Source organism: Pleurodeles waltl, chromosome 10 (genome assembly GCF_031143425.1).
Source record: "Pleurodeles waltl isolate 20211129_DDA chromosome 10, aPleWal1.hap1.20221129, whole genome shotgun sequence".
Lineage (NCBI taxonomy): Eukaryota > Metazoa > Chordata > Amphibia > Caudata > Salamandridae > Pleurodeles > Pleurodeles waltl.
The window spans coordinates 338,581,621-338,600,702 of NC_090449.1; the positions used below are offsets into that span (position 1 = coordinate 338,581,621).

Here is a 19,082-nt window from a genome sequence, read left to right on the forward strand (position 1 = left end):
CTTTGACGGATGGAAAAGCCCCTCTGCCGAAGTCCCGACAGGTAGGTTGCCGCCAGTGCGGCCGCCTCCCCTTGGGCTCCATTACGAGTTTCCCGCTGGGTCAGCAGGCAGGTCGCAGCTTCTTCAGAGGCCGACTCGGATGCGGCTTGGCAGTGGAAAAGGGCCCACACCATCTCCCGTTGGGTGCTTGCCCTCCCCAAAATCTGACATACGGGTGCCACCAACACAAGGCTCCGATCCACCGTCGGGTGACAGAAAGGCCAGAGGGAAGTTGACCCTAGAGGAGGTCTGATTCAGCCTACAGGGTTGAACTAACATCACTGGGGTTACATAGAATCATGGCAATGCTCCAAGGCGCCACTGTCCCTGCTGCTATGCCAGAGGTGCCTTGGATGATCTTCCTTGGTTGGCGGGCTGAACTTCTTCATATTGGATGGAACTCTAAACTCACCCACCAGACTGCCCTGTGGCAATGTGGATAGCTGTATTGGCTACATTTTACATTAAGATGTTATTGGTTGCACTTTAATAACTGAAATGGATGCTGCATTTTTTGTATTATATTGAAACTAATAACAAATTGTTTATTAAAAAAATACACGAAGACACTGTACAGCCTGGTTGTACACAATATTGTTTCATACACATCTGTCAAGGTTGTGCAATAATTCACAATTGCCCCTACGTATGTAATCTATGCTATCAAATGTCATTGCATTTATGTGGGCCAAAACCACCCAAATGGTAATACAATGCATTGTGCAATATCAGAGCAGAATTAGATGCAGAGTGGAAGGAGCACCTCTGTTACACCTTCTTGCTGAACTACGACACACAGAGGCTGAAATACAAAGGCAAGTAGCAGTGGCCATGGACAGCTGAGGTTGTAACATCAAATAGCTTCTGAAGTAAGGGGAATGAAAAATGGATAGACTTGCTCAACAGCACACAGAATGGGTTGAATGAGACATATGAATAAGACGTTTCACATATTACTAAAGGGCACAGTATAGAATTTATTGTGATGTTTGTTGATTGACCCTGTCTCCCTGCTGATATCTTCTCTTGTTGTCGAGCTGCCTACGGTTTCCACAGCAAAGAAAACTCACAAACATGGTGTTAATTTAATGGGACACACATGGAGTGGCCAGAATAATAATAATGACCAAAATGTTTATATTATGTTTAAATAAGTTTATACTAATGTTTGTGATATTGAATCTGTACTGAAATCCACATAGGCCTTAAGGAAGCATAAGCCGAAGCTTAGCTGCTTTGGCTCTCATATTAAATGCATTTTTCTATTTTCCAGTGTGCTGACTCACAAAGGGACATGACCCTGCGTATTCTTTTTTTCTTCAAATTAGAAGATGAATGTAACCATGTTAGATCCGTTCTCTCAGTTTTCTCTTGTTTGCAGAATAAATGTTAAAAGTAAATTGAAACAGTGTAGATTAATGTTATGTACAAGGTCATTCAAACCGGTGAAGACAATGGAACTGCTGACCAAAAGATGTGCAAAGAATTACAGAAGGATGAAATCATACCGGACGTGCCACCTCTGAAGACATCAATTATGAAAACCAATCAAAGACTTGTAAAATAATATGGGGTGAAGAGCAGGATTACCTAATGTGTATTTTGATAGGTTAAAGATAGTGGGGTATAACAGATGACCAATAGAATTTTGGGGGAATGTACAACGAAAAAGGGATAAAAACCCATGTCACGGGAATTCATTTAGAATTAGGTAGGGAATGCTATTGATTTTATGCAGAAACTCTGTCACTCTGTTTGGTGATTTGGTGGTTTACTTAAAACCATCCTCGCCCTTAGAGTTGTCCATGCTACACTTTACCTCTTTATGAGGAAAGTGCCCTTTTGCCCCGGAGCTGAGTTCTGACTGATGGCGATTTGACTGATGTCCTGAAGACGAAGCCTGAACCTGTGCGCTGACCTAAACTTTGGAGGGTAATTATGACAGTGCAATTGTAATTTGCCTGTTTGCTTTTCCTTTCTAGGTACCAACTGCTTACTTTTGACAGAGACCTTAGCTACATGTTTTCCAAATTGGTGTTCTAAATTGTTTTGCATGAAGCCCAACATGGTAATGCTAATCAGTGGGTAGGACAGGTATTCACTTAACTGACACAATAGACAAACAACCGAGATCATGCTTTGTTGAACTGACACGTTATTGACACTCTGCTAAACTTGATCTATGTTCACGCCGTGTTATGTTCTGATGTTTGTGATTCTCGCATTAATGAAATCTTATCACAGCTGTCATATTGTGACCATGTTATTATGTTTCTTGGTGTTGAGATTAATGCATATGCTTCTAGATTGTAACTAATAGGGAATAAAACTTATAAACTTCTAATAAACTGGTGTGGTTATTCATGGCTGCAAGGTCATGGTAGAGTTTTGAATTGATTAATTACTTTGACTAAAGTGAAATGCATTGTCGTTATAAATATTGATGACATTATTGATGTATTGATTGACATATTGATTAGCTATCTTGTCCTAAGGTGTCTCTCAACTGGGTCAAAAGATTCATTGGCCTAAAACGAGTCCTGATGTGTAATAAATTATCATAAAAGGATGCGTTAACAGTTCTGGTAGCAGAGGATGGTTTGGCCCTTTGGGGCCCTAGGACGGAGAATTATTGTTTAAATTGTTTTTCTGAGATAATGCAAATTGGGGGTATGATGTGTTTCTAAATTCACCATGACTTTCCCGGGATCTCGGAGTCTGCCTAAGTGAGTTGGGAATGTTCTCGGCGTCATAGTATGTGTGGTATAGGGTTTGCGCTTGCTCAGCTTATGCATTTTTGCAGGTGATTTGTGAAGTTTGTGTGTATTTAGGCTAGGTAAATGTTGTTTTAGTAGGAGTCGGCGTACTCCGCAGTATGAGAGTAGGGAAGTCGGCGTACTTCATATGAGTGTGGCGCTTTGTGCTTAAAATTATCCACGTGGTTGGTTGTTTATGTACAGACCCGTCGTAGTCTAGGACTCCGGAGTATATTGACAAATGTAGGAGACATTTGGATTTATGTTGTAATTTGTGCGGTTTAATAGGTCAATCGGGCGTGGTTGACAAGTCGAGATTGAGTCAAATTGTATGTATGAAACCTTCCATGGAGATTTGGCAAGTTGTAAAGTGCACTAGGACAAACCATTGACAAGTCGAGAGTAGGATTTGCGGATCGAATTCTGCTTGCGGGTTTGGGAACCGAGAAGGAGAGAGTAGCGGCCTAGGCTTCAAGTGAAATCTCTGTAAAGTTCTGAGGCGCATGTGTTACCCTTCCTGTAGTAAACCGGCAAATTTGTGTTGTTGTTAAAGGTGTTCGCAGTAATTTTGCATTAGTTTGGTGTGAATCCAGTGAGGGGCGGACGAGCCGCAAGACTTTGTCAGCTGCAGTGTGTGAGTGTGACGTCAGTGGTGCCGCGCTGAGATAGGTCAGTTGTCGAGAGGGGTTGCGTACAGATTGGCTGCCGTCCGTGAGAGGAAATAGGTTGAGAAAGGTGGGTGAAGAGTATCCTGGGAATTAAAGTCACTTTCTGATTAAATAAAACAAAAGGAAAAGACGTAAAGATGAATTTTGGCAAAGCTTTTAAGAGTGCTCTGAAAGGAGACGCATACATTATGGCGAGTGAAGGGGAGCCTACATCACCTGAGGGAACTCCAGCTTACATAGTCATGGAGGAAAAAGGTGTCGCGCCTTGTTTGTGGATGAAATAGTGGCGCAAATTGAAAGAAAAAGAGGGATGTTTGGCATTCCCAGAACACGGGACGTTCAATACGAGAGTTCTAGAAAATTTAAGGTGGATGTTAAGTGTACAGAAACCACCTCCGAGGCCAGCTTAGTATGAGACTTTAGCAATTTGGGATTTAATGGCTCTTAAACAGAGGCAAGAAAAATTCCAAAGAAGAATAAAAAGGGCAGAAAAGACTTATGCAGAAGCTAGGTGGGATAATGAGAGCAAAATGTGGAGACAGGGAATAGTTGATGAATTAAAATTGTTCCCAGCTATAACACAGAGAGATGAGACGCAGGGAAAGAAAGCCACCTGTAAAACAGACAAAGACTCTAGTAAGCCTAAAGAAACTAAGAGACCTTGGGAAGAAGAAGATGATTCAGACGATGAAGAATTCCTGAATCAGATATTACATGATCGCCCGCCACCTTATGCGGTAAGCGACAATGTTCCAAGCACTAGTGCAGGTCCTGGGAACCAGACGCAGGAGAACGGAGTTACTGATACAGTACAGACTAGTGATACGGGATCGATACAGAATGGTATCAGTGTACCCACTGCGCCAGACATGCAGATACAGTTGCAACCTCCACCGCAGATACAGAGAATCTATCCAGATGTCCCAGTACTAGAGACTACAACAAATCTGATAGTGCCACAAGACCCAATATATACAAAATTGAGGTTAGTACAGACTGAATCAACTCTGCTATTGCTGCCCCAGCCGCAGCCACAACTGATGCCAGGGTATAATCCAGCAGCAGGACCTCCATTAATACCTGCCCCGGCTTCACTGGATCAGACCTTTGGGGTCGCTGCTCCACGAGGTTTGGGACAGGCACCAGCTGCAATATCGTTACCAATTACTGTTGGTCCGCTGGTGCCATTGTATGCACAAGGTAAGCCTGGGGTATGCGATCAGGGAGTAATGACCCAAGATGTAATAAGAGGAGGGTCCATAGGAACCCCTCAGTTAATGGCCCCAGGGGAGCAAGTGGATGAAAAACCAAGGCCTTTGATAGACCTTAGCCCAGTTGAATCCCCGTTAGAAGCAATGAGACAGGCAGGGCTAGGAATGTTAACACCACAGACAATAAGTACGAATGCTTCACAGTCACCGATGATGCATGCAGGGAACATTTCATTACAAGGTTTTACGGTACAACAATTGAATGAGTGGTTAGAGAAGACTTTTACTGCGCAAAAGACTACAGTAATTGCAGTGGAACCGTAAAGGTCAGAGAGGGATGAGTACCTGAACTTTGTGAGACTGGGCGTGGAAGCTGCTGAACTGGTGGACGGAACAATGGGCTGAACAGATTAGAGTCATACACAGAAGCAGAATTGAGATATCTGTGCCCTAAGATCACTAAGGAAGTAGGCAAAGTACATCAGAAATTAGCGAACCTGGCAGACAAATACAATATTGAAATTGAGAATACTAAACATTTGAAAAGAAGTTACGGATTAGACTTTGATTCAAAAGACTTCGAGCACATGAGGTCTGCCGGAATGAAAGCGCAATTAAAATAAATATTACAAAGTGCGCAAATCTGGGGAGCATTAGAAAAATGGGAAGGCAGATGGGCTAAGAAAAGAGACAAGGAGAAAGGTGACAGCCCAGGATCAAGTAAAGCTAAAACTACACCAGATACGGAATCAGTAAAAATGCTACCAATGAGAGAGACAGCTGGTGGAGTTTTAATTCATGTACCGTGGTCCAGGGGAGACATCCTATCTTTTACAAATGATTATCCCAGGTTGAGGGAGAAACCGATCGAGTGGTACCAACAAACAGATAGGTTTGTGAAGCTTGCGAAATGTCTCTGGGAAGACTTGAATACCTTCTTTGAAATCATTGTTCCGGCCGATTTATGGCTTGAGTGCAAGAGAGGGGTAGTCTGGCCGACACAGGAGCCGGCAAGGGATAAGGTGACCGGAGCACCCTCTGAGGAGGTGATGAAGTACTATCATAAAGTGATTGAGTTTTTGAAGCAGAAAGTGTTGTCGAAAGTTGGCAGAAAATCGACCGGACCTCGCAGGAGGTTAAGGAATCAATACATGCTTACTATGAGAGGTTGTTGAAGGCATTCAAACATTACAGTGGTACTGAGACCATTGAGCAGAAAGACATGAACCATCTTGTGTTCAGATTTGTTGAAGGGTTGAGACCAGAGGTTAGCCAGATGATTAAGAATCATTTGATTTGTTGGCAAGCAAAGCCGATTGACGAGGTATTACAGTAGGCAAAATACTGTAGTGACGAGATTGAGCTGAAGCAGAAAAAGTTGAAGGAGAAAGTGATGGTGATGCCGATAAGGGCTGCTCAGGCAGGAATGCAGGGAAATGGGATTCAGCAGATAATACAGCAGTAACCGCAAGGGAATGGTGTGTTTCAGACACAGCCAAGAGGCTGAGGTCGAGTTTTTGTAAATCGGGGTCCGGACTTGAATACTGTTGTGGTTCAAAATGACGCACAAGGGATGAAAAAGATGTCACCATGTCAAGTGTGCGGGGGCGTGGGGCATTGGAAGCGGGAATTCCCAAATGTGGTGCAGGATGGTGTCATTCAACAAAGCACTAATGTCGGTACTTTGCAAAATATGAGAGGTCCAAAATTGAGAAATCAAAATTTGAATTTTCAAAATAACATGGTACAGATGCAGGGGTTACAGCCCATGCAGCAAATGCATATGCTGCGTGTTCAACCAGCACAAATGCAGCAAGTACAACAGCAGGTTCCCATGGTACCTAGACAGCAAATGCAACTACCAATTGCTCCAATGGGACAGCAACAGGTGATGCTTCCTCAGCAGGTCACAGGTCAAATGATGAGCCAAAATAATACAGTACAACAGTTCCCACTGCGTGGTGAAGATGGAATGAATGAGGAATGGTCGGATGACAGTTCAGACAGTGAAGAGTGCAGGCTTGCAGCGTCCCTAGAAGTAGATCAGAGGGGACCCTATGTAGAGGGAAATGTAATGGGTCACAAGATCTCATTCTTGGTTGATACCAGAGCTACACGCTCCACAGTCAGAAGTGCAGTGGTTCCGAAATTGCCACTTTCGGGGCGTACCATAAGAGTGGTCGGAGTAGCAAACCAGTACTTGACGAATCCAATTACAGATCCAATGCAAGTTGAGATTGGCAACTTCCAGGGACTGCATAAGTTTGTAGTCTGCGATTCAAGTCCGTTATCCCTACTGGGAAGAGACTTACTGTGCAAGACAAAATGTTCGATTACATGTTCCAATGATGGAATTGAGGTGCAGACAAACAGTGATGATGAAGGGGATGATGGTCAGTTCTCAGAGTTAGAGACAGAAACTGTAAATGAAGATTACCCTTTGATAACATTATTCCCTATGCTTGCAGTGACTGAATTACCAGCTGATTTACAGGGTACAGTGACAGAGAAAGTGTGGGATTTGAAAGGAAAAGAAGTGGGACTGATAAAAGGAGTGGAACCAGTTAGAGTACAAGTGAAGCCAAATGCAGTGTTTCCCCAGGTGCCGCAGTACCATATGGCACAAGATGTTCTTATCCAGGTGTCGCAAATAATTGCGGACTTTGTAAAACAAGGGGTTCTGAAGGAAGTATTGAGCAGTCCATGTAATTCCCAATAATGGGTCTGAAAAAGCCTTGTGGGGAGGTTCAAATTGTGCAGTACTTGATAAAAATAAACAAGATTGTGGTGAAGTGTTGCCTCATAGTGTCCAATCCAGCAGTGATTATGTTTCAGGTCCCGTGTGATGCTGAATGGTTCACCGTTGTAGATTTGTCACAAGCTTTCTTTTCGATACCTCTTCATGAGGGCAGTCAGTTTTTATTCAGTTTCAAATTCCTGGACAAGGTGTACAGTTGGTGCAGAATTCCTCACGGGTTTTCTGAATGACCGTCCATCTTCAATCAGATATTGAAAAAGGACTTAGAATCCCTAGTACTGCCTTTCAATTCGACCTTAGTACAGTACATTGATGACTTGCTGATTGCGTCCAGGACAAAAGATGACTGTAAATATGACACAATTGCCTTACTGAATCATTTGGGAAAGAACGGACATAAAGTGTCACCCAAGAAGCTGCAGTACTGCCAGAAAGAGGTGAAGTACTTAAGAAATTTGATTGAGAGAGGGTCCAGGAGAATATCGAAGGAAAGGGTGACTGCTATTTTGCAAATGAACCCCCCGACAACAAAGGATGTTTTTGGGAATGGTGGGTTACTGTTGCCAGTGGATACCCAACTTCTCAATTATCTCAAAACCATAGATAAAGCTAACAGGCAAAGAGATTAAAGATGAACCGTACACCGTAACCCTATCCAAAGAAGAGCTTGAGTCATTCATGGAATTGAGAGAGTGCATGTGCAGGGCACTAGCTTTGGGTATGCCTGATTACACGAAACCTTTCCTACTGTTTTGCCATTAACGTGATGCTTGTTCTTTGTCTGTCTTAACACAGGTCCATGGAGGTGCAAACCGCCCTGTAGCATATTTTTCAGCTACCTTGGACCCCGTCGCAGCAGCCTTACCGGGTTGTTTGCGCGCAGTTGCAGCAGTTGGTCAAAGCCTCACGCAGTGTGAAGGCATAGTGATGGGACATCCCTTGACAGTAATGGTTCCACATTCAGTTGAGATTTTATTGACTCGAACCAAAACTCAGCACATGACAAATGCCCGACTTACCAGATATGAGACCATTATTTTGGGGTCGCCTAATGTTTCACTGAAGCGATGTTCTGTATTAAACCCGGCAACTCTGCTTCCTGTTGAGAGTACCGAGATTAATAATGAAGAGGAAGTGGAGCATGATTGTCTCGAGGTAACAGAACTATGTACCAAGCCCCGACCTGATATTCAAGATACGCAGTTACGAGAAAATGACTGCATTATGTTTGTTGATGGATCCTGTTTGAGAGACTCATTCGGAATGCTCAGAGCCGGTTATGCTGTATGTACCATAGCTGGTATCATCAAAGCTTCCTGGCTCGAGAGAGTGTATTCCGCACAAGTGGCAGAGCTAATTGCCCTTACAAAAGCATGCCACGCAGCTGAAAATCTGAGAGTCACTATCTATACTGACAGCAGATACGGATTTGGAATTGTACATGATTTTGGCCAATTGTGGTCACAGAGAGGTTTCATGACCTCCTATGGTTCACCGGTGAAAAATGGTGAGCAAATTAGGGATTTGTTACTTGCGATTCAGTTACCTCTTGAAATTGCCGTGGTGAAATGCAATGCTCATGTTAAGTCACAAGACTTTGGGGGTTATTCTAACTTTGGAGGAGTGGTAATCCGTCCCAAAAGTGACGGTAAAGTGACGGATATACCACCAGCCGTATTACGAGTTCCATAGGATATAATGGACTCGTAATACGGCTGGTGGTAAATCCGTCACTTTTCCGTCACTTTTGGGACGGATTAACACCTCCTCCAAAGTTAGAATAACCCCCTTTGTGTCCATGGGAAACCGCTATGCAGATCAAGTCGCAAGGTTTTGCGCATTGAACTGTATATTGTTTAAGGATCAGTGGGAATTCTTACCGCAAACTGAAAATGACACATGTTTGAACCTTGCATTAAGGGTGGTTGATACACTAGATGAGCTCAAAACACTATAGGGTTGTGCTAGCAAAGAAGAAAAACGCTCCTGGCAGAGAACGCAATGTGTACAAAGAGCTGATGACTTATGGGTCTCAGAGGAGGGGAAACTGGTTTTGCCAAACAGTCTTCTATCACAATTCGCTAGGCTCTACCACGGACAGGCACATCTTGGGAGAGATGCAATGACCAGGTCATTCAAGATTGACTGGTTTAACCCAAAATTCAGACATGCCGCAGAGGTTACCTGCCACAGGTGCATCATCTGTCAACAGATGAATGCCGCAAAAGGGACTGTGATAACATTGAGCCACATAGGGAGAGCTGGTGGTCCATTTAGCAAGATGCAAATGGATTTCATTGAGATGCCTGTTTGTGGAGGATTGAAATACGTGTTGGTGACTGTGTGTGTTTTCAGCCACTGGATTGAAGCTTACCCCACACGTAGAAATGACAGTCTAACAGTTGCAAAGCTGCTGCTTAGAGAACTAATACCCAGGTTCGGCTTTCCGGTCTCTATAGAATCAGATAGGGGCAGACACTTCGACAATGAAGTGATTAAGCTCTTGTGTGCCGCACTAGACATTGAACAGAAGCTGCATTGTAGCTACCGCCCTGAAGCATCAGGACTAGTAGAACAAATGAATGGTACCTTAAAATCAAGAATGGCAAAGATGTGCGCACCTACCAATATGAAATGGCCAGATGCATTGCCCTTAGTGCTGATGTCGATGAGGAACACCTCTGATAAGAAGACAGGACTATCACCCCACGAGATCCTTATGGGTAGAGCTATGAGGCTGCCCGCAGTACCTGCAAATGCTCTTGTGAATATCACAGATGATATGGTGTTGGACTACTGCAAAGGTTTGGCTGATGTGTTTCGCTCTTTTTCTCACCAGGTGGAAGCTAACACATTGCCACCGATCAGTGATCCGGGTCACACCCTGCAAGCCGGTGACTGGGTGGTTGTCAAGAAGCACGTGAGAAAGTCGTGTTTGGAGCCGCGCTGGAAAGGGCCATATCAAGTAATATTAACAACAACCACTGCTGTGAAATGTGCAGGCGTTCCAAACTGGATACATGCCAGTCACACAAAGAAGGTAACGTGTCCAACTGATGAGGAACTTGAAGTTTCCGACTCAACAGTTCCAGAGAGGGAAGATTCAGGGCCCGAAAATAGCCAAGAGGGAACTGAGACTCTAGGAGAGCCCACTGAGAACAGCCTTGTCCCTCAAACAGTAAACGAGTTCGAGAGAGGTGACAGTGTGCCTATCTCAGTAGAGGCAGCAGGAGAACTAAATCAAGGAGAGGTTCTCCCAGAAGCAGACGGATACGGGTTAGAGCTTGAACCCGTTACAGAAGAAGAAGAAGAAGGCGAAATAGTAGAAAGAGATCAAAGTACACCGGCATCCCCTGAGCCAGTTGCAGGTCCATCAAGAAAAAACACCATAGCACAAGAGGAGGGTGCTGTTCAGCGTACTGAAAGGACAAGCAGGAAAAAGACGCATAAGGGAGATAACTGGCCAGAAAAGCAGGCTGCAAAAGAGAAAATTGTACCAGGTGAAACAATAACAGAAGAAACTGATACCACAAGAACAGAAGATCTAAGTGAAGGAGAATTTCAAGGCGAACGCCGATTGAAAAAAAGAGAACCGCATATAGAAGGTACGCAGGTCCTGAATGGGTGTATGCAACAACATCTGAATGGCAACAAGAATTCTTAGCGTTCTGTTTTGATCGAGAAGTACCAGGCCAATATTACGGTACCTGAAATAAATCAGAGAAAGAGACTGTGTTAAAACTGAAATTCGAAAAGGAAAATAGAAAGCTGAAAAACTAAGAAAGAGACTTATAAACTACCAGATGCGACACTGATAACCTGAATTGACTCTGAAAACCTGATTACGACAAGCTGCTAATCTGATTTGACAAAGGGGTCCTGGAGTGAGCGAAGCGCTGTAAATATACGCAGAGAGAACGAGATTTTCTGCATTAAGAAAAAGAAAAAGATAAAATCTTTATCATCCTCAAGTTGATTATTGTTCTGCTATCTGATTCTTTACAGACATGGCTTATAACAGAGCTAGTAATAAAAAGAGTAACGTGTGTGGTTGGTTAAGTCTTATACTAGGTATTGTGTGTGCGATAATAATTGTAGGAGTGATTGTGGGAATGCCGTGGTTGGATAAGAAAGTGACTAACAATGCTTCAAAACCTGAGACTACAATGCTAACACCGTGGGAGAAGTTTGAGCAGGATGCAAAACACTTGCATGAGGGAACTAATTCAAAAGGGGAACTTTCTACTAATGGTTTCTATTGCTTGCTGAATGAGTACGTTGAGACCATGGATGCGAAAAATTGTTATGTGTGCACAAAAATTCCTTCATCAGTGCAAGAAGGGGTCACCTATCATAGCTTGCCATTAACATACGGGATAAGCTGTAGCTTGCTATTAACAAGATTATATCATCAGGAGCATGTGCAATACTTTTATTCAAATCTGGATGTGGTGTTTTCCTTTGTGCCTGTGATTGAGTTTCTGAACAAGCTAGCTAAAGAGCATAGTATAAAATTAGTGAGAGGTTTCTTTGAACCAACGCTTACATTTGGGGCAGCTTATGAACACCGCAACAATCTGACTTGCTTATTGACACCTGTAGAGAAAAGCTTTTTAGATCACACTGATGATAGACGCAAAGCATTAAAAGAAAGATTCAAAAAAGGGTTAGAGAAACGCACATATGCAAATGATTATGCTTACACTGCAATAAAGACGCAATGGAAATTAGCTATAGATGCTTTACATGTAAGAAGGCTTTGTATATATAGGCCGAAATCTGAGCAGGACACTTTATTTGTGGGAACGAGTGAATGCAGGCATGTGTTTTTGTTTCAGAGTAAATGGACATTCAAGTTAAATGGACAGGATCCAGCGATCCCTGGGATTTATTATATCTGTGGACTTAATGCTTATTACCGTCTTCCTAAAGGATGGTTTGGGACATGTTATTTGGAAATAGTTTTCCCAAAGATTTACCAGATTGATGACTTAAAGCAAATACCTAAAACGTCTGAATTACAACATGCTAGACAAAAACGAGAGACAGCGGCTGCTATCGTTGGAGACATATTTGGAGCCATAATTCCCTCAGTAGGGGTTATTTTAAACTCCATAAAGATTCAAAAGTTGTCTACTATTGTGGATAACATGCTGACAAATTTTATAGGGGCTATACTCCTGATGGATACTGAACTTGCTGCAGAAAGAGCTATGACTCTTCAAAATCGGCTTGCTTTAGACATTCTTTTAGCAAAGAGCGGCGGAGTCTGCAAGATGCTCAATGAGCGTCATTGTTGCTCATTTATACCAGACAATAGTAAAAAGATTAGAGGTATGCTTACTAACCTAACTAAAGATAGTGCAGATCTGAAGGATTTGAAGGAACTCGGAGTGTGGGAAAAATTGGGAAAAGGAATTGCCAGAGTAGGGAGTTGATTTAGCAATATTTGGAATGGGGTACTTGCAAAAATATTAGGGGGTTTATTAATTGTTCTGGCCTGTCTATTAGGATTATGGGGAGCATGCAAAATTAATGATAAAATTTAAAGAAATTGGACAAAAAGAAAGAAGAGAAATGAGGAAAGTGAAAGGGAGAAAATGTTTAATGAAATCTGGGAGAGTTCACATAAGGGACAAGATGTTGAAATGCGCATTATGCGTAAAGTGAAAAATTAAAGTGAAATGTTTATGTGATGACGAACGTCATCAGAGGAGGGACTGAGAGAGCGTAGCTTATATAATCTATATTAACATGAAATGTTTATGAATCAATGTGTGATAATGCTCATAGAAACTGTAATGATAGTAATTTTGCTTAGACATGCACTTGAATCGTGACCACGGGGAGTGGCCACCAATGTATACGTAGAATAATAATAATGACCAAAATGTTTATATTATGTTTAAATAAGTTTATACTAATGTTTGCGATATTGAATCTGTACTGAAATCCTCATAGGCCTTAAGTTAGCGTAAGCCGAAGCTTAGCTGCTTTGGCTCTCATATTAAATGCATTTTTCTATTTTCCAGTGTGCTGACTCACAAAGAGATATGACCCTGCGTATTCTTTTTTCTCTTCAAATTAGAAGATGAATGTAACCATGTTAGATCCGTTCTCACAGTTTTCTCTCGTTTGCAGAATAAATGTTAAAAGTAAATTGAAACAGTGTAGATTAATGTTATGTACAAGGTCATTCAAACCGGTGAAGACAATGGAACTGCTGACCAAAAGATGTGCAAAGAATTACAGAAGGATGAAATCATACCGGACGTGTCACCTCTGAAGACGTCAATTATGAAGACCAATCAAAGACTTGTAAAATAATATGGGGTGAAGAGCAGGATTACCTAATGTGTATTTTGATAGGTTAAAGATAGTGGGGTATAACAGATGACCAATAGAATTTTGGGGGAATGTACAACGAAAAAGGGATAAAAACCCATGTCACAGGAAGTCATTTAGAATTAAGTAGGGAATGCTATTGATTTTATCCAGAAACTCTGTCACTCTGTTTGGTGATTTGGTGGTTTACTTAAAACCATCCTCGCCGTTAGAGTTGTCCATGTTACACTTTACCTCCTTATGAGGAAAGTGCCCTTTTGCCCCGGAGCTGAGTTCTGATTGATGGCGATTTGACTGATGTCCTGAAGATGAAGGCTGAACCTGTGCGCTGACCTAAACTTTGGAGGGTAATTATGACAATGCAATTGCAATTTGTCTGTTTACTTTTCCTTTCTAGGTACCAACTGCTTACTTTTGACAGAGACCTTAGCTACATGTTTTCCAAATTGGTGTTCTAAATTGTTTTGCATGAAGCCCAACATGCTAAAGCTAATCAGTGGGTAGGACAGGTATTCACTTAACTGACGCAAATAGACAAACGACCGAGATCATGCTTTGTTGAACTGACACGTTATTGACACTCTGCTAAACTTGATCTATGTTCACGCCGTGTTATGTTCTGATGTTTGTGATTCTCGCATTAATTCAATCTTATCACAGCTGTCATATCGTGACCATGTTATTATGTTTCTTGGTGTTGAGATTAACGCATATGCTTCTAGATTGTAACTAATAGGGAATAAAACTTATAAACTTCTAATAAACTGGTGTGGTTATTCATGGCTGCAAGGTCATGGTAGAGTTTTGAATTGATTAATGACTTTGACTAAAGTGAAATGCATTGTCGTGATAAATATTGATGACATTATTGATGTATTGATTGACATATTGATTAGCTATCTCGTCCTAAGGTGTCTCTCAACTGGGTCAAAAGATTCATTGGCCTAAAACGAGTCCTGATGTGTAATAAATTATCATAAAAGGACGCATTAACAGTGTCATTAAATACGGGTTTTATTAGCCTCTCACACTGTAATATGGTTATGATCAGTTTTGTAGTTGTAGGAGTACCCCCTTTGACTATGACATAACATTGTGATGATTGAGCAACTTGTGTTTACATATTTGGAAGTGTATCCCCACTGGCTGTGACATAACATTCTGTGATGAATCAGCCCTTCATACTTTTACAGGTTTGCACACTTGGGATAGTATCTTTGGAATTGTTATGATGTGATTATATGTGGATCAGACAACATTTTAAGAGTAGAGAGCTGCTTCAGTTCCTCTAAGGTGGCTGCCGATGCGTAGCGGTCTAGCGATATGTTAGAGATGCAAGAGATATGTTAGATAAACAAGTAAAGTCTTCCGCAACCTCGTTTTGCTGACAAGAGTTTCAGGTGAAACCCAGCACGTGAAGTGAATGTTTTGCTGTGCTCGCAGAAAGGATTGTGGAGCAGCTTTTGCCCCAAGACGATGTTACAATGATGATACAGTGTACTTGATTAACACTTATGTATAATATATTTTATACTCAGGATTGCTTGAATTAAATATAGGCCCAATCACCCATGGAGCATTTATGACTCGATTAAAGCGGTGATTTTTACCTTTATTTCTATTCTTGTCTCTGGAGACTTATGATGGGTGAGCGATTAGACTGAATTTTATCACAGAAGCATGAAAAACCTGACAGCACTGTTGGACACCACATTTAGGTGGGCTTCATTTTTTTGGGGCTTGTCTTGGTATTGTGATTTTTTGCACACAGAAGACTTTGACCTCTCAGTAAGCAATCTCACCCTCCACCTTTTGTGATATGACTGGCTTGCATAATGTGCATGTTTTGGTTTTGTGACATCGAGAGCACTTGTAGATTTAGAGACCAAGATATGGTGCATGCACTAAGTGGTGTTTTTTTAATGTGAGAGATATATTTGTATATATTCTCTCCCCTTAGACCATGACTATGAAATTTATCGAAAATGAACATGAAGTATTTGTGAAATTGTTGTGAACCTAAACTTAACCTACAAGATGCTACTGGAACTAGGAGGAGATTGGAGACAAAAGTAAGTCTAAGAATGGCATCCGGTTTCTGTCTTGTCACCTACAGGTTGTATGACTTAGTCCTGAGGAGACCATATAAATCAAACTGGGTTGAAACTTTGACAAATAAGCCTTCTCGTAAGGTTTCACTACTTATGTAGGAGCAGTAGTGATGTATTCCACAACCTTGATGGATGTATATGGCTGGTTGTGTACAACCAGGGGCTGTTCAGTGTCTTTGTGTATTTATAATAATTTATCCTTTTAAAATATTTGTTGTATTTTCACATACATTGGACAATTCATATCTTTGACAGGAAATCTGTGCTGGGTATTGTGACTTTACTTTGTCTCCAACAATTTCCATAGCATTTATTACATGTTGAAACAATCAAATATTGATAGGACTTATTCAAATTTACATGAGAAGTCCCCTTGAAAATTAGTCCAACTGTACAACTGTGCATAGATTATAGTGTTACACTAGTCCATATGGGTGTATCGGTTTGCCCTTGCTTTCACGTATGAACTTTCCAAAAGTGTAATTTTCAGAACTGCAATATAAAATCGGACTTCAGCATAAGATATGATTTTAAATTGTGTTTCAAGAGACTCGTGAATTACACTTATAAAATGTAAACCCAATGTTACCCTATAGGAGATATAGGCCCTGATTCTGACCCAGGCGGTCTGAGACCGCCGGGGCCAGGGTCGGCGGGAGCACCGCCGACAGGCCGGCGGTGCCCCGCAGGGCATTCTGACTGCGGCGCTTTGGCCGCGGTCAGATTTGGAAAACCGGCGGTCTCCCGCCGGTTTTCCGCTGCCCTTGAGAATCCTCCATGGCGGCGGAGCGCGCTCCGCCGCCATGGGGATTCTGACACCCCCTACCGCCATCCTGTTCCTGGCGGGTCTCCCGCCAGGAACAGGATGGCGGTAGGGGGTGCCGCGGGGCCCCTGGGGGCCCCTGCAGTGCCCATGCCAATGGCATGGGCACTGCAGGGGCCCCCGTAAGAGGGCCCCACTCTGTATTTCAGTGTCTGCTTTGCAGACACTGAAATACGCGACAGGTGCCACTGCACCCGTCGCACCTTCCCACTCCGCCGGCTCAATTCTGAGCCGGCGTCCTCGTGGGAAGGTTGATTTGCCCTGGGCTGGCGGGCGGCCTTTTGGCGGTCGCCCGCCAGCCCAGGGCAAATCCCAAAATACCCTCAGCGGTCTTTCGACCGCGGAGCGGTATTTTGGTGGGGGAAGTCTGGCGGGCGGCCTCCGCCGCCCGCCAGACTTAGAATGACCCCCATAGTGTAATGTTCTGCTTGTCGGTATTCTCCACTCTAGAATGTGGTGAGATCAGAGTGGAGAATGCTGACATCTGAGATTACAGGATGGTTAGAGGGGAGTTGGAGCTAAACTGACCTGTCTTGTCTTCATGGTAGCTCCTTTTACCTGTATACTACAAATAAACTGGTTTACTTACCTCGTTGTCCACATCCTTCGTCTGACGATTTTCTTCATTCACCACATCTTTTCCTGGTGACGAGTAGAGAGGAGCTGTCACTGTGCCCAGGTCCATCCAGGTCCACGTATTGGCAGAGGTTGTGTAGCCACTTTGCATGCAGATGATTCCCCGATGACCATCAAGACAGACCGATGGTGGTGGTGACATAGTGACTCCTCTTGAAGAGAACCAGTCTGTTTCCTTTATCGTGTTGGGCCCCAGTGGATGTATGCAGCATCACATATGTATGAGTGTATTCTTCTGGCCTTGTGAGGGCTCATGGGGAGTATCAGCATCGCACTTCCGCATTAGTAGAGCGTCAACATCATCGGGCCAAGTGCTGCACGCCTTCTACCGAACCAAAGGTCATTTGCATCCATGTGGCCTACAGCTATCGGAACCCATTTCCCTGAAGCAATATTCAGGAACTATGAACTTTTTTTTGTTTAATGCTACCATATAGTGCATAACAAGGTCGTTCTCTTTTCAAGCACCTTCCAGAAGCTGAAGTGAATGAGAGAGAGGTGTTGGGTGACTATATGGAGGCAGTGAGGAAACTAGAAAAGATATTCAATGTAGAGTCTAGTTTAGTTGTACTACGTCAAAATGGTTCATGTGAAAACAGCTTCCACGTGAAAGTGTAGATACTTTTGTGTCTGCACTAAGGAAGTTGGTGGCTGAATGCCAATTTGAAATATTTACAGATCAGCTGGTGCACAACCAGTTAATTGGACATGGTTCAGATAGATCTACCCAGCAGAAGCAGTTGTCTTTGGGTAATCTGTCTTTGGAGAAAACTCCGCGGATTGCCTAGAAAATTGAAATTTCCCTAATTTCAATAAAGGAGCTAGATAATCGCATAGAAGGCATAAATGTTGTCTAACATAGGAAAGTGAAAAATACCAAAGAAAGCAAGAGCTCAAAAGAGGGGTCCAAGCACATTAGACATTTTTTAATCAAGCCCAGATCTTTTTTAGGTGCAGCAATTTTCCACATTCTGAAGGGGTAAGGCATGTCCAGCAAAGAACATGTCTTGCAGGAATTGCAGGAAAATGGGCTACTTCGCTCAGGGATATGGTGGTGGTTGTCAGGGACAGTGACGACCACAGGGGATCCGCTAACTGTGACAATTCCTATGTGAATTTTACAGTTAGGGATAAGGTTATAAAGCTTCTTGTGGATTCAGGTGCCAGAATAACTATGATCACTCAGGAGTTATTTGATGAGTTGTGGCGAGGTAGGAGATTAGACCCCCAGACCGTGCCCCACTGTCTTACGAGGGAAGGAGAATCAACCTTTCACGTTTTTTTGAGGGTATTCTGTTGTTGGATGGGAGATAGACCTTTGGGAAAATGTATCTAGCAATCAAGGGTCTTTGTATTTTGGGGTAGTTTCACTAGGGACTTTTCAAAAATGAGACCAGGGACTAAGGAACATGTGTCTGTTGTGAGCTAATACATTGCTGAAGTGCTCAGGAGCTAGTTCCCCTCTGTCTTCACAAGTAATCTGGGTACCATCAAGGGGTTCCAGCACAGGATTAAAGTTAAAGAGGGAGCTATTCCCGTAAAACATAAATTGCATAGTGTGTCATTTTCAGTCGGGGATGATCTGGAAAAAGAGCTGAAGTCCTTATGTGTAAAAGGTCATATTGAGCCTAACCAGTCTTCCATATGGCTCTCACCACTGGTTGTTGCACAAAAATGTGGTGGTGATTTAAGAGCCTATGGTTACTTGAGAAACTTAACCAAAGCCATATCATTT

General features: G+C 42.7%; 1 protein-coding gene across 1 annotated transcript in view; it reads right to left on the minus strand.

Annotated features, from left to right (window-relative positions):
* The window catches only part of ABAT (4-aminobutyrate aminotransferase), a 718,549-nt gene that overhangs the window by 689,908 nt on the left and 9,559 nt on the right, over positions 1–19,082 (minus strand). The window lies entirely within an intron of this gene.